At 43.7% G+C, this 14,758-nt stretch overlaps 1 protein-coding gene across 5 annotated transcripts in view; it reads left to right on the plus strand.

Moving 5' to 3' along the window:
* Window positions 1–14,758, plus strand: part of spata1 (spermatogenesis associated 1) — a 105,845-nt gene that overhangs the window by 37,694 nt on the left and 53,393 nt on the right. The window contains exon 2 of one of the 5 annotated variants that reach the window (XM_063064788.1): window positions 12,705–12,777. The exons of the other annotated variants lie outside the window; for them this stretch is intronic. The gene's annotated coding sequence lies outside the window, so the exon portion shown is untranslated. The remainder of the gene's footprint in view (window positions 1–12,704; window positions 12,778–14,758) is intronic. 5 annotated transcript variants of the gene reach the window in all.

Consider the following 14,758-nt stretch of genomic DNA (forward strand, 5'->3'; position numbering starts at 1 on the left):
TGACCAGCAACCAGTTGGTGTTGGGATTGATTAGTAAGAGCAAATTAATGGAAGGCAGGGGCAAGTGCAGCAGCCATCATCTGAGTGGACATGGTCAGAGCGGTGATCCTAAAGCTTTAGCTCTGAGGCTTCAGTGAAGAGGCACTTCACTCAGAGAAAGCAAAGGAAAGAAAAGCTTAAGTATTTTACCTTCTCTTCTTTACACCTGCTCAGCTAGGACAGTAGAGATGTCAGGCAGGATAGTGATCGCTCCTTTTCTGGGATGTGGGAAGGGAGGGAGACCTCCAGTGTCCCTGACTGCAACTGCGAGAAGTGCATCCAGCTGCAGCTTCTAACAAACTGCTTTAAGGAGTTGGAGCTGGAACTGGATGAACTCCGGGTCATTCGGGAGGCTGAAGGGGTGATAGATAGGACATATAGAGAGGTAGTTGCATTCAAGGTGCAGGACACAGGAAACTGGGTGACAGCCAGGAAGGGGAAAAGAGTTAAGGAACCAGTGCAGAGTACCCCTGTGGCCATCCCCCTCAACAACAGGTATATCACTTTGGTTACTGGGGGGTTTGAAGGGGGAAGAAGAGGTGTAGGGGATGACCAAATGACCAAACAGAGGGAAGTGACAGTGGTTGGGTATCTGGCACTGAGTCTGTCTCTGTGATTCAGAAGGGAAGTGGGGAGAAGAGGAGACACATCTGGCGATAGGGATTTGTTAGTTAGGGGAATGGACAGGAGGTACTGTGGGCGAGAACAAGATTCCCTAACGGTATGTGGCCTCCAGGGTGCCAGGATCTGGGTTATCTTGGATTGAGTCCGTAGCATTCTTAAGTGGGAGGGAGAACAGCCAGAAGTTGTGGTCTTTGTAGATTCCAATTACATGGGTAGGACAAGTGATGAGGTTCTGCATAGGGAGTTCAGGGAGTTAGATGCCAAGTTAGAGCAGGATTGGGGTTGTGATCTCAGGATTCCTGCCCATGTCACGTGAGAACTAGGAAGACTATACAGTTTAATACATGACTAAGGAGCTGGTGTAGGAGGGAGAGCTGAAGATTTTTGGATCATTGGGCTCTTTTCCAGGAAAGGTGGGACCTGTATAGAAGGGACGGTTTGCATCTGAACTGAAAGGGAACTAATAGTCTAGTGGGAAGGTTTGTTAATGTTGGATGGTGAGGTTTAAACTAGAGTTGCAGGGGGACGGGAACCAGAGTGCCAGGACAGTTAGTGGAGATGCTGGAAAGACTTCAGACAGAGTTAGGAATCAGAAGGTCGAGCAGGGTGCAGCTAGTGCCCTGAGATGCATATATTTCAATGCAAGAAGTATCATAGGAAGCCAGGCAACAGTGCTGACGATGAGGTATCTGGTTTACAAACAGAAGAAATTGGAAGTGATGAGAGGCTGTTGATAGCGCAAAAGGAGTCGACAGGAGTTGCAACGTAAAAGGCGGACAAAGTTCAAAAAGGTGAATAGAAGAGTGAAGGTGTTGTATTTGAATGCATGCAGTATATGGAATAAGGTAGATGAACTTGCAGCACAAGCTACAGATTGGCAGATATGATGTAGGCATCACTGAATCATGGCTGAAAGAAGATTATAGCTGGGAACTGAATGCCCAAGGATGCACGTTGTATCGAAAGGACAGGCAGAAGGGCAGACGGGGCAGTGTTGCCTTGTTGGTAAAAAAAATGAAATAAAATCATTAGAAGGGGGTGACACAGGGTCGGAAGGTGTTGAATCATTGTTGACAGAGCTAAGGAACTGCAAGGGTAAAGATACCTTGGTGAGAGTTGTATTCAGATCTCCAAACAGTAGTAAGGATGTGGCCTACCAATTACAATGGGAGATAGAAAAAAAACGTGAAAAAAATGGCAATGTTACAATAGTCATGGGGGACTTCAATATCCAGGTAGATTGGGAATATGCTGGGTTCCAGGAGGGGGAATTTCTAGAGAGCCTATGAGATGACTTTTTATAGCAGCTTGTGGTTGAGCCCATTAGGAGATCAGCTATTCTGTATTGGGTGTTGTGCAAGGACTCAGAATTGAGCTTAAAGTAAAAGAACGCCTCAGGGAGGGTGATCATAATACGATGAAATTCACTCCGAAATTTGAAAAGGAGAAGCTAAAGTCAGATGTGTCAGTATTTCAGTGGAGTAAAGGGAATTACGGAAGCACGAGAGAAGAGTTGGATGGAATTGATTGGAAAAGAACACTGTCTGGGATGACGGCAGAGCAGCAATAACTAGAATTTCTGGATGCAATTCAAGGCACGGGATATATCCATACCAAAGAGGGAAAAAGTATTCTAAAGGCAAGATGACGCAACCGTCAAAGCTAAAGAGAAATGAAAGCCAAAGAGAGGGCATATAATAGAGCAAAAATTAGTGGGAAGTTAGAGGATTGGGAAGCCTTTATAAACCAACAGAAGGCAACTGAAAAAGTCATTAAGTTTTCATGTTTTATAACATTGAATTATAGCTAATGTAGCTTGGCTTTTTTGACACAAACAACAGGAAAAGACTTTCATCTCAAAGTGAAAACAGATCTCTACAAAGTGATCTAAACTAATTATGAATATAAAACACAAAATAATGGATTGCATTAGTATCCGCTCCCTTCAAGTCAGCATTTAGTGGATGATCTTTTGGCAGCAATTACAGCCAAAGTTGTAGCTAGGTCTCTATCAGCTTTGCACATCAGGGCAATGTAATTTTTCCCCATTCTTCTTTACAAACCTGCTCAAGCTCTGTCAGATTGCATGGGGATCATGAGTGAACAGCTCTTTTCAAGTCCAGCCACAAATTCTCAATTGGATTGTTCTGGCTACTCCAGGACATTAACTTTGTTGTTTTTAAAGCTATTCCTGTGTAGCTTTGGTCATTGTCTTGCTGGAAAACAAATCATCTCCCAAGTCGCAGTTCTCTTGCAGACTGCATCAGATTTTCTTCCAGGATTCCTCTGTATTTTGCTACATTCATTTTACCCTCTACCTTCACAAGCCTTCCAGACCTGCCGCAGTGAAGCATCCCCACAGCATGATGCAGCCACTACCATGCTTCACAGCAGGGATGGTGCATTTTTGATGCAGTGCAGTGTTTGTCTTACGCTTTTAATCTATGGGCAGAAAGCTCAATTTTGGTTTCAACATACATAGAACATTCTTCCATCTGACTTCAAAGTCTCCCACATGCCTTCTGGTAAACTCTAGCTGAGTGTTTTTCAACAGTGGCTTTCTCTTTGCCACTCTCCCGTAAAGCTGAGCCTGGTGAAGCACTCGGGCAACAGTTGTTGTTAGCACAGTCTCTCCCATCTCAGCCACTGAAGCTTGTAAAGCTTCCCTCACTTGTCCCCTTCTTATACGGTCACTCAGTTGTTGAGAATGGCCTGCTCTAGGCAGATTTACAGCAGTGCCATATTCTTTCCATTTTCTGTTAATTGACTTAACTGTACTCCAAGGGCTATTCAATGACTTGCAAATTTTCTTGTATCCATCTCCTGACTTGTGCTTTTCAATTACTTTTTCATGGAGTTGCTTGGAGTATTCTTTTGTCTTCATGGTGTAGTTTTTGCTAGGATACTGCCCTCCAGATACTGGTGTATTTTTACTACAAGCAATTGAAACACTTTGACTGCACACAGGTGATCTCCATTTAACTAAATATTGGTCTTTTTTTTTGTAATTTATTTTTTATTGTATTTCATCAACAAACAAAACTTTCCATAAGATGTATTTCAGATACTGTACATATATATCGTATAATCATATTTGTCACAAATCTCCACATAATATTTATCTGAGGTATACACTTATAGAAAGGAGAGGAAAGAAAGAATAATCGAAAGAAGAAAACTATGTACAGAGTAGGGAGTGATCTTTTTTTTTTACAACATATTCATTGACTTGTGAGAATGAAATCAGGCCTATGAGATGTTATGTAGTTAAACCATTTTTTTTCAGTATGAATAAAATTGTTCCAACTTATGATTAACAGATGCTGTTATTTTCTCCAGTTTGTAAACATGCATTGTAATTTCCATCCATACATTTAAAGTTGGGCTCTCCTGTGATAACCATTTCCTGGTAAGGGTCTTTTTACCAGCCACCAGCAGTATATTCATTAAATATTTATCTCTTTTCAACCATTCTTGAGGTATATACCCAAAATATATGGTCTTACTCTCTAAGGGTATTTCACATTTAAAGATATAGGGCATTGTATATCCCACTCCAATAGTCTTTGATAACAGAGCAATCCCAGGAACTATGATAATGATTTACATTTTGATTTCCACAATTTCTCCAGCAAACAGGGGGGTTACTATCATAATGGGATTTCTGAGAGGGTGTAATAAAATATCTTATCAAGATTTTCCACCCGATCTCCCTCCATTTCTGTGAATTGGTACACTTCCATTGATACCTCCATATTATTGTCCAGTCTTCCTCAGATATTATTATCCCTCCTTCCTTCTCCCATTTTGTTTTCATGTATGAAGTCAAATGTGTTTTAAGATTTGACAAACCCTTATACACGAAATTATGAAATGATTCTACTACCGTTGTCTGAATTATATGCTTTTCTAAATATCTCTATCAGACATGTACTTGCCTCGGTTACATTTTTAACCGTCCTATTAACCTACTGTCGCATCTGTAAATAACGGTAAAAGTCTTGTTTTTCTAATAGGTGTTTCTCTTTGAGCATTTCAGAACTGAACAGTGTTCCTTCTTTCATTATATTGCAAATAGCTGTTATTTCTTTAGCTGTCCAGTCCTTCAATCTAGCATCCAGTTTATTCAGCGTAAAATCTGAGTCATATGCACACCATTTAAGAATTGCAATGTCTTTCTCTAGTTTATATTCTTTTATAAAAGTTTTTCATATTTTAAGAGTCCATTTCACGCATGGGTTGTCAGTCTTATTTATGTAACTTTGTAGGTTGTTATCAGCCAAAATTGCCTGTATGGGGATGGAAAGTATCTTCTAAATATTGGACTTCTAGAACAAATTGGCTGCATCAGTGATGAGTAAAGGGGGCTGAATACTTATGCAGTCAATTATATTGTGTTTTATATTTGTAATTAATTTAGATAACTTTGCAGAGATCTATTTTCACTTTGAAATGCAAGAGTCTTTTTCTGTTGATCAGTGTCAAAAAAAGCCAAATTAAATCCACTGTGATTCAATGTTGTAAAAGAATAGAACATGAACACTTCCAAGGGGCATGAATACTTTTTATAGGCACTGTAAAGTGTAAAAGAGAGGTGAGAGTGGACCACTGGAAAAAGATGCTGGAGAGGTAGTAATGGGGGACATTGAAATAGCGGATGAACTGATTAAGTATTTTACTTCAGTCTTCGCTGTGGAAGACACTAGCAGTATGGTAGAAGTTCCAGGTGTCAGGGGTCATGAAGAGTGAGTAGTTACCATAACTAGCGAGAAGGTTCTTAGGAAACTGAAAGGTCTGAAGGTAGGTAAGTCAACTGGACCAGATGGTGTACACCCCAGAGTTCTGAATGAGCTGGTTGAAGGCATTAGAAACGATCTTTCGAGAATCACAAGATTCTGGATGACTGGAAAATTGCAAATATCACTCCAAGAAGGGAGAGAGGCAGAAGAAAAGAAACTATAGGCCAGTTAGTATGACCTCAGTAGTTGGGAAGATATTGGAGTCGATTATTAAGGATGGAGGCACATGATAAAATAGGCTATAGTCAGCATGGTTTCCTCAAGGGAAAATCTTGCCAGACAAATCTGTTGGAATTCTTTGAAGAAATAGCAGGCAGGAAGACAAAGCAGAATTGGTTGATGTTGTGTACTTGGATTTTCAGAAAGCCTTTGATAAGGTGACACACATGAGGCTGTTTAACAAGCTATGAGCTCATGGTATTACAGGAAAGATTCTATCATGGATAAAGCAGTAGCTGATTGGCAGGAGGCAAAGAGTGAGAACAAAGGGGCCTTTTCTGGTTGTCTGCCAGTGACAAGAGATGTTCCATAGAAGTCTGTGTTGGGACTGATTCTTTTCACTTCATATGTCAGTGATTTGGATGATGGAATTGATGGCTTTGCTGCAAAGTTTGCAGATGATATGAAGTTAGGTGGAGGGGGCAGGTAGTTTTGAGGAAATGGAGAGGACATAGACAGACTAGGAGAATAGGCAAAGAAGTGGCAGATGGACTACAGTGTCAGGACGAGTATCAAATCAAGTTTAATGATCATTCAGGCCAGACATGGATATAGTTGAACGAGACAGTGTTCCTCTGCGGGTCAGGTGTATAACAAGCATTCAAAATAGTGAGAGAGAGAGAAACGCGCGTGTGTGTATACACACACACACACACACACACACACACACACACACACACACACACACACACACACATACATACTATTACGCAGGAAAAACACGTGTAGTCCAAGTCCCTGAGTGACATGCAAGTTGATGGTGCAGCTCCTGGCAATCCAGCCTGTCCGTCTGCTGGTTGAACACTGGAGGGCTGCTCCCAACTGAGGACAGACTCCAAACTCCACACTACACTGTGTTGGGTCATGCACTTTGGTAGAAGAAATGAAAGGGTTGATAATTATCTAAATGGAGAGAAAATACAAAAAAATGAGGTGCAAAGGGGCTTGGGAGTCCTTGTGCAGGATTACCTGAAGGTTAATTGCAGGTTAAGTCTGTGGTGAGGAAGGCAAATGCAATATTGGCATTCATTTCACGAAGACTAGAATATAAAAGCAACGATGTAATATTGTAACTTTATGAAGCAATGATGAGGCCTCACTGGCAGTATTGTGAGTAGTTTTGGGCCCTTTATCTGAGAAAGGACGTACTGAAACTGGAGAGGGTTTAAAGGAGGTTTCGAAAATGATTCCAGGATTGAATGGCTTGTCATATGAAGAGCGTTTGATGATTCTGGGCCTGTATTCACTGCAATTCAGTAGAATGGGGGGTAACCTCATTGAAACCTATCGAATGATGAAAGGCTTTGATAGAATGGATGTGGAGAGGATGTTTCATAGAACATAGAAATTTACAGCACATTACAGGCCCTGTGGCCCACAGTGTTGTGCCCACAATGTAACCTACTTTAGAGACTGCCTAGAATTTCCCTAGTGCATAGCCCTCTATTTTTCTAAGCTTCTTGTACCTATCTAAGGAGATCTTAAAAGATCCTATTGTATCTGCTTCCACCACTGTCATCTGCAGTGTGTTCCATGCACCCACCACTCTCTGTGTGAAAACCTTGCCCCTGACATCTACTCGGTACCTATTTCCAAGCACCTTAAAACTATGCCCCCACACGTTAGCCATTTCAGCCCTGGGAAAAAGCCTCTGACTATCCACACAATCAGTGCCTCTCATCATCTTATACACCTCTATCAGGTCACCTCTCATCCTCCGTCGCTCCAAGGAGAAAAGGCCGAGTTCACTCAACCTATTCTCATAAGGCATGCTCCCCAATCCAGGCAACATCCTTGTAAATCTCCTCTGCGCTCTCCCTGTAGTATCCACATCCTTCTTGTAGTGAGGTGACCAGAACTGAACACAGTACTCCAAGTGAGGTCTGACCAGGGTCCTATATAGCTGTTACATTACCTCACGGCTCGTAAACTCAACTCCACAGTTGATAAATGCCAACACTGTCAACCTGAGTAGCAGCTTTGAATGTCCTTATTGGCATGGACCCCAAGATCTCTCAGATTCTCCACACTGCCAACAGTCTTACCATTTATATTATATTTTCTCTTCAAATTGGACCTCCCAAAATGAACCACTTCACACTTACCTGGGTTGAAGTCCATCTGCCACTTCTTAGCCCCGTTCTGCATCCTATTGATGTCCCGCTGTAACCTCTGACAACCCTCCAGACCGTCCACAACACCCCCAACCTTTGTGTCATCAGCAGACTCACTAACCCACACATCTACTTCGTTCAGGTCATTCATAAAACTCACAAAGAGGAAGGGTTCCAGAACAGATCCCTGTGGAACACTATTGGTCCTATGGTGCGAGAGTCTAAGGCCAGGGGACATATCCTCAGAATAGAAGGGTGCCCTTTTAGAATGGAGATAAGGGAGAATTCCTTAGTCACAGAGAGGTGAATCTGTGGAATAGTTTACCACAGGCAGCTGCAGAGGCCAAGTCTTTATGTATATTTAAGGCAGAGGTTGATAGATTCTTGACTGGTCAGGGTATGAAGAGATACAAGGGGAAGGCAGGAGATTGGAGCTGAAAGGAAAATTGGATCAGCCATGATGAAATGGTGGAGCAGACTTGATGAACCAAATGGCATAATTCTTCACCTATATCTCATGGTCTTATGGTGCCACCAGGCTCATGGGCAGCTCCTATCCTGCTGTGATCAGAGACTTGAATGGACCTCTTGTCCTCACAAACAACCTCATCGTCATCTTGCATTTTATCATTAATCTGTACTGCAGTCTTTCTGTACCTTTACACTTTATTCTGCTTTGTTATTGTTTTACATCATTCTCCCTCAATAAATCGTGTAATGATCTGATCTGTAAGACAAGCTTTTCACTGTATCTCAGTACATGTGACAATAATATACCAATACCTTATTCTCTTCCTGTGTCTTATGGTTCTTAGAAAAGCATTCAACAACATTCTTCATGGTGTAGTTCCTCTGACTTATTTAGGAATTATCAATATTTCTGTAACAATACATCCATCAGGATGTTGACTCACAAACAAGAGAAAATCTGCAGATGCTGGAAGTCAAACTAATACACTCAGAATGATGGGGTTGATGTTTTGGGCTGAGATCCTTCCTCAGGACTGAGAAGGAAGGGAGAAAATGCCAGAACGAGGGAAGCCCCCTCACTGGGCCTGTACGAACGTTAGCTCGATAGCTGGCTGTGCTAACAGCCAGTGGACTTCGTGGTGAGAAAACCACCTTTCTCAAGCAGTGTGTGTGTAGAGTTGGTATGATTTGGGTCCCACCATACCGGAAAGTTTAGGACGTTTCAACTAACGAAACCCTGATTTGAGTGAATGCTGTGTAAATACTGCCCATATGTAATTATCTGCCATGAAGAAATAACAGATCATACATTGCATACAATTATAAAGAAAGTGTATTTACTGATTTCAACTTTAACAAACAGCAATTAAGAGGAAAAGGAAAAGGAAAAAAAATCAAAGGGCCCATTATAATTAAACCAGTCTAAATATGCACATGTTGGAGCTCATATCTTCCGAAAGCTGGGTGTGTCCCTTATTCAGGGCGCCAATCCCTCATCACCGATCACTGGTAGAACGTCCCATCTTGGACTCCTTCGAATCATGCCTTCCTAACAGATCAAATCCTACGGCTGTCTCTCCCGACCCTCTCCTCTCTGCATCGCTCGCCAAAAGACCACGAACCACACTCGTGTCCATCACGAATCCTCTCCATCCAGCTTTTTCTAGAACCTTCTCCCATTCCACCATTCTGATTGGCTGACCCAGCACTCCTAGGTTGAACTTCACGGCCCCTTATCTTTAACTGAAACCCAAACTCTATCAGCAGTGCACACTGCTTCCACAGAAAGCTACAAAATGAAATGCCCCACAGCATTAGCAGTAATAATCTTAACCAGAGGAATGAGGTATGTTTGTGGTTTCATTGTTCGTTCAGAAGTCAGATGGCAGAGGGGAAGCAGCTGTTCCTGAATCATTGAGTGTGTGTCTTCAGGCTCCTGTACCTCCTCCCCAACAGTAGCAATGCGAAGAGGGTACGTCCTGACTTAGATTATGTGAAGTTTGTTGTTTTGCTGCAGCAGTACAGTTCAAAGCTACAGAATTACAAAAGTGAATAAATTGGCCAAGAAAGGAATAATGAAGTATTTGCTAACAACAACAGGAACAACCTCTCTCTGCTTTCCACAGGGATTGCTCCCTACGCGACTCCCTTGTCCATTCGTCCCCCCCATCCCTCCCCACTGATCTCCCTCCCGGCACTTATCCTTGTAAGCGGAACAAGTGCTACACATGCCCTTACACTTCCTCCCTTACCACCATTCAGGGCCCCAAACAGTCCTTCCAGGTGAGGCGACACTTCACCTGTGAGTCGACTGAGGTGATATACTGCGTCCGGTGCTCCCGATGTGGCCTTTTATATATTGGCGAGACCCGACGCAGACTGGGAGACCGCTTTGCTGAACATCTACGCTCTGTCCGCCAGAGAAAGCAGGATTTCCCAGTGGCCACACATTTTAATTCCACATCCCATTCCCATTCTGATATGTCTATCCACGGCCTCCTCTACTGTAAAGATGAAGCCACACTCAGGTTGGAGGAACAACACCTTATATTCCGTCTGGGTAGCCTCCAACCTGATCCTGATGGCATAAACATCGACTTCTCTAACTTCCGCTAAGGCCCCACCTCCCCCTCGTACCCCATCTGTTACTTATTTTTATACACACATTCTTTCTCTCACTCTCCTTTTTCTCCCTCTGTCCCTCTGAATATACCCCTTGCCCATCCTCTGGGTCCCCCCACCCCCCGTCTTTCTTCCCGGACCTCTTGTCCCATGATCCTCTCGTATCCCTTTTGCCAATCACCTGTCCAGCTCTTGGCTCCATCCCTCCTCCTCCTGTCTTCTCCTATCATTTTGGATCTCCCCCTCCCCCTCCAACTTTCAAATCCCTTACTCACTCTTCCTTCAGTTAGTCCTGACAAAGGGTCTCAGCCTGAAACGTCGACTGCACCTCTTCCTAGAGATGCTGCCTGGCCTGCTGCGTTCACCAGCAACTTTTATGTGTGTTGCTTGAAGTATTTGCTCATGGGTTTATTGACCATTCAGAGATATGATGGCAGAGGGGAAAAAGCTGTTCTTGAATCGTTGAGTGTGGGTGTTTGGGCTCCTGTACCTCCTCCCTGAAGGCCACGTACCAAATGGTGAGGGTCCTTCCTGATGGATGTTGCCTTCTTAAGGCATCACGCCTTGATGATCACAGGCACCAGCTCCATCACGGGCACCAGCTCCATCACGGGCACCAGCTCCATCATGGGCACCAGCTCCATCACGGGCACCAGCTCCATCACGGGCACCAGCTCCATCACGGGCACCAGCTCCATCATGGGCACCAGCTCCATCATGGGCACCAGCTCCATCACGGGCACCAGCTCCATCACGGGCACTAGCTTCACCAGCATCAAGGGCAACTTCGAAAGGCAGCATCCATCATTGAAGACCACCATCACCCAGGACATGCCCTCTTCTCATTGCTACCATTGGGAGGAGGTACTGGAGCCTGAAGACATACATCCAACATTTCAGGTTTCTGAATGGACAGTGAATCCATAAGCACTACCTCAATATATACTTTGCTCTATTTTTGCACTATCATCATCACCACCATGATGTGCCGTGTCATATGACTTGGGCGATCATGGTGACCATGATTGTTCTTGGCAAATTTTTCTACAGAAGTGGTTTGCCATTGCCTTCTTCCGGGCAGTGTCTTTACAAGACGGGTGACCCCAGCCATTATCAATACTCTACAGAGATTGTCTGCCTGGCGTCAGTGGTCACATAACCAGGACTTGTGACAATAGCCACCAGCTGTTCATACGACCATCCACCACCTGCTCCCGTGCCTTTACGTGACCCTGATAGGGAGTGGGGGGTAGGAGGGCTAAACAGGTGCTACACCTTGCGCAAGGGTGACCTGCAGACTCGCAGAGGGAAGAATTGCCTTGCCCCTCCTTTGGTAGAGATGTACCTATATCTTACCTCCCACTTTTTGCACTATTTAATATAAATATTGTATTGTAGTTCAGTTTTTAATTACTATGTACCGTTGATGCAGAACCATATTGCATGTCATGTCAGTGATAGTGACTGATTCTGATTCTAATGTGCCTGATATTGGTGCTAGCTCAGTCTACAACACTCTGCAGCCTCTCTTATGATCCTGTACGTTATCATTTCCAAACCAGGAGATGACCCAACCAGTCAGAACGCTCCAGAGCTGGCACGGAACTGTGGGACCCTAAAGCACTCAAATATAATTCTATACCTGCAGTCAGAATTTCTTTGATTTGAGCAAATGAGCCAATTTGCTGGGTGTCAACATTTCAGAGGGTCTGTTCAAAGGTTCAAAAGGTTCATTTATTATGAAAGTATGTATGCAGTATACAACTCTGAGATTCTCCTTCTCAGGATAGCCATGGAACAAAGGAAAACCATGGGAATCAGCCCAGAGACAAATAGCAAACCCACTGAGACGATCATCAACACCCACCCCACCACCGCACAAAATGCAACAAAATGTCAGCACCCAAATCCCCTCCCCCCACAAAAAAACAATGAGAAAGAATGACAAAAACACAGAATATAAAAACCATAAGACTGGAAAAAAAAGTTGTCGTCCAGAATCCATACACAGAAGCCTCGGTAACGTTCACCAATATTACCGAAAGAGAGAGACTTCGGGCACAGTGATAGGCCTGACATGCTTCTGCTTTGAGTGCAGAGTGATCCCACCAGCCCCGTCTCGCAGTTTCTTTGCCTCGAGGTTTGGGGTCGCTTCTTCCTGGTATCTTTTCAGAGACAGCAAAGCGCTGGATAGCTCAATCGATCTCCAAACCGGAAATTACAGGCTCTAGCAGTTCCAGAAACACATTCAAGATGAAAAGCAAACTTAAAAGAAGTAACAGAAATGAAATAAATGGTTTTATTTTTTTTTATCCAGAAGATGTCGACCAAAGGAGAGTTGGACGCAGGTGCCATTTTTATCAGAAGTCTGTCATGCAATTGTGAAGAAGGTATGCGAATGGAGTTTGAAGAGATTTTGTATGTCACTGAAGACTCTTGCAAATTTCTACAGCCCATTCCGACTGGTTGCTCACCGTCTGGTCTGGAGGCCCTGATGCACAGGATTGGAAAAGGCTGCAGAGGCTTGTCGACTTGGCCATCTCCATCATGGCCACCAGCAGAAGATGGCACCAGCAAGCAATGCAACCAGAGGCAATGTCCTTCAGACAGTTGATGAAACTACTTTTACTTCTTATTTCAAATATGATTTTACTACTGTTAGAACTTCTGGTTTACATTTTGATGATTTTTTTTTTGGGGGGCAATTGAGTGATCTGGCACTTCACTGTCTCTGAGGGGGTTCGGGGAGGCTTCAAGCGAAATGTACAGCCTGGAGGCCAAGAAGCCTGGAGATACAGTGCACGATCGGTTCCATTTCTTGCCAAGCAAGGTTGAAATCAGTGAGGAGGGTGAGTGGAAGCTCAGGCCATCTGTCTGTGTTACGGAGACCAGTGTCTCTCTCCCTATCGCTTGCTGCTGTCGGAGGAAGGCGCCTGCATCTGATTGGTCTCTCGCTCTCATTCGCTGCTCCTGGAAGGAAGTTTAATTGTCGCAGTTGCTGGGTCATGGTGTTCATGTTCTGATGTGCATCTGGATTCTGGTTGTTTTTTTGTTGCTATTTTGTGTGATTTTCATCGGGGCAGACTGGCTCTTTGGCCTGTAGTTAGCGAATGACACAGTGCTAAATTGAACTGAACTGAACTCTGTTAACATTCTGAGACTGTTTCAATGGATTTTTTGTTTTATATTGTGTTTTTCACTAATTTTTGCTGTTTGTGCGATTTGTTTTCTTTTGTGCATTCGGTGTGTGCCGTTTTCTTTGACATTTTTCCATGGTATTTCTTTGTTTTTTGGTTGCTGCAGGAAGAAGAATCTCAGCATTAGTCATAGTCATAGTTATACTCATACTTTATTGATCCCGGGGGAAATTGGTTTTCATTACAGTTGCACCATAAATAATAAATAGTAATAAAACCATAAATAGTTAAATAGTAATATGTAAATTATGCCAGGAAATAAGTCCAGGACCAGCCTATTAGCTCAGGGTGTCTGATCCTCCAAAGGAGGAGTTGTAAAGTTTGATGGCCACAGGCAGGAATGACTTCCTATGACGCTCTGTGCTGCATCTCGGTGGAATGAGTCTCTGGCTGAATGTACTCCTGTGCCCAATCAGTCCATTATGTAGTGGATGGGAGACATTGACCAAGATGGCATGCAACTTGGACAGCATCCTCTTTTCAGACACCACCGTGAGAGAGTCCAGTTCCATCTCCACAACATCACTGGCCTTACGAATGAGTTTGTTGATTCTGTTGGTGTCTGCTACCCTCAGCCTGCTGCCCTAGCACACAACAGCAAACATGATCGCACTGGCCACCACAGACTCATAGAACATCCTCAGCATCGTCCGGTAGGTGTTAAAGGACCTCAGTCTCCTCAGGAAATAGAGACGGCTCTGACCCTTCTTGTAGACAGCCTCAGTGTTCTTTGACCAGTCCAGTTTATTGTCAATTCTTATCCCCAGGTATTTGTAATCCTCCACCATGTCCACACTGATCCCCTGGATAGAAACAGGGGACACTGGTACCTTAGCTCTCCTCAGGTCTACCACCAGCTCCTTAGTCTTTTTCACATTAAGCTGCAGATAATTCTGCTCACACCATGCGACAAAGTTTCCTACCATAGCCCTGTACTCAGCCTCATCTCCCTTGCTGATACATCCAACTATGGCAGAGCCATCAGAAAACTTCTGAAGATGGCAAGACTCTGTGCAGTAGTTGAATTCCGAGGTGTAAATGGTGAAGAGAAAGGGAGACAAGACCGTCCCCTGTGGAGCCCCAAATTGTATACCACAAACAAGCTTTGATAATAAATGTACTCTGAGTCTTTGAACCCACCCCACCATTGAGAATACCTTCAAAAGGCAGCACT

Source organism: Mobula hypostoma, chromosome 12 (genome assembly GCF_963921235.1).
Source record: "Mobula hypostoma chromosome 12, sMobHyp1.1, whole genome shotgun sequence".
NCBI classification, from domain to species: Eukaryota; Metazoa; Chordata; class Chondrichthyes; order Myliobatiformes; family Myliobatidae; genus Mobula; species Mobula hypostoma.